We start from the raw sequence: 2,101 nt of genomic DNA, 5'->3' as shown, positions 1-2,101 counted from the left end.
GCGTGAGCACCGGGAATCGACCTGCAGCGCAACCTTCATTAAAGCCTTTGTTGAGACAGTGACAGAATTTTAGTCACACGCGACCGAGGCCGACAAGAGCCGAGAAGCGGGACGAGCACCGCCGGCCACTCTGCCCCGCCGCCTCCGGCAAGCCCGAAGCAGCCCGCTCGCCTCCGTCTCCTGCCCTCCTCTAGAAAACACTGTCATTTTCCATTTTCAGAGCCATTTTAGCCATATAGACAGACATTTGTTCCCGTCCACGACCCTAGCGGACGTGAGAAGCTTGGAATGGGCCGGAGCCTGCGCGTGCTGCGTTTCGTTCCTATACACGCAGGCTGTAGGGCTGGTGGCCTGTGGCCTTACGCGGGAGCGTGTCCCCTTGTCTATGCAGTTCATCGGCTTCACTGATCCTAATTTTGGAACTCAGCGGATTAGTTTATACTGTACAGGGGAGACAGGGAGGTTTGAAGACTGAAGAAAAGGCAAAAGTTGCAGAAAATCGTAGGGGGAGAGTTTCAAAAAATAAACGTAGCCTCTCTTCAGTGCTACCTTGGTCCGACCTTCGCCTCGATACTTGACTCCCAGAGGTTCTTGAAGAACTGGGCAGTAAGAACCTAGGTTATATATCGACATTGATTTTCTCGTCCACCTGCCTGATAAAGGTTCCGTTGTGGTTCTGGATGCTTAAAACTCTCAGCAGAATGATATTCAGAGTTCTGTGCGTTACCGGGTCAGAAAAGAGGGACGAAGGAGGCCCGAGGAGGCGCGAGGGAATGAGTGGTCCCATCGTCGCAACCCCAGGTGTTGTGACAGCCCCGTGCCGGAAGCACGTGCACAGGCATCACCGTTTGTCTGTCTGGTGCTTCCTTGAAAAAGGTCTTTCTTTGCATCATGGGCTCCTTTGGCAGGAATCTGCCGTAGCATGTACAGCTCTTCTCAGAATAGTTTTTAAAGGTACAAAATCAAATACATAGAGTTACACGGGAACGAGTCGTATTGAATACATTTCTCAGACTATTTTAAAATTCGATGTACTATATTTGTACTTCTTCACAACGTATTAAATGTTGTCTCCCCTCCCCCCCTCACATTCATAATAGAAAGAAATGCTTTCAGGAAAATACAGAACTATTTTTTTCCTCTCAGTGTCATAGATACCTCTGAATTCTGTATGTGGTTCCCTGGGTCCGTGAACCCCTGTATAGATGCACCACAAGAGGCAGTAGCCCCAGAGTCGGAGTGTTACGATAGATACAGTGAACTCTGTATGTAGATAGGCTTTATGAGAAGAGAAATGTCCTCCTCTTGGGATTTTTTTTTTGAAATCCAAAGAGATGTGTATGTATATATCTGTATATGCTTTTGGAATAAGATCTTCTTCAAACTTCTAAGGCCTTTTCATTTTCCGCATCCGTGCCTTGATTTTCCTATAAAATTCCTAGAACTATATGATCTTTTTTTTACTCGAACATGGAAGATTTGCTATCTTAATAAGAGATCATTTAGGATTATATTTTTCTGTTCTGATTTATATTTATGTCGTTCTCACTACAGGATTTAGAACGAAGTAGGTTTTCCTCCCTTTCAAAAAAGCTAAGCAAGCTGATCACTTGTTTCCGATTGTACTTCTCTTATTTAATCTAAAATTCTTCGAACCATTGAAATCAAGATTTGAACGAGCAAAGTGATTGGACAGTAATGCAGAGGGATGTGACGTCCAGTTCGCTCCACTCGCCCCGCTATTTTTTTTCCGTTACTTTATAGAAATTATCATTTCCTATTATTCTAACCTACAAGAATACACTTGAAGTGAGTTTTCAGTTTGGGTGATTGCCATACATGTATACACACACACAAATATGCATATACATATATTTACACATATATATATGTATATATATATGTAACAATTTGTCAATAAGTATCGTGCAGTTCCAAGTCTATGTATTTTTAAAACTTAGTTTCTTAGAAAAAAAAATACTCTATCCCTAGGAAATAGAAGATTTATGTAAGAGGATATTCATCACAACATTTCTTTGAAGTATGCTAAAATGCGTAAAATAAGAAAACACCTCCTTCAACACATATTAACATTTTGTTA

The 2,101-nt window shown here is 42.4% G+C and overlaps 1 protein-coding gene across 5 annotated transcripts in view; it reads left to right on the top strand.

The window, feature by feature from the left end:
• IMMP2L (inner mitochondrial membrane peptidase subunit 2) overlaps positions 1 to 2,101 on the top strand; it is a 696,111-nt gene that overhangs the window by 273,265 nt on the left and 420,745 nt on the right. The gene's annotated exons all lie outside the window — the stretch shown is intronic.

Source organism: Pteropus alecto, unplaced genomic scaffold, assembly GCF_000325575.1.
Source record: "Pteropus alecto unplaced genomic scaffold, ASM32557v1 scaffold21, whole genome shotgun sequence".
NCBI lineage: Eukaryota > Metazoa > Chordata > Mammalia > Chiroptera > Pteropodidae > Pteropus > Pteropus alecto.
The sequence above is the reverse complement of the archived record's forward strand: the minus strand, read 5'-3'. Positions and strand labels throughout refer to the sequence as shown.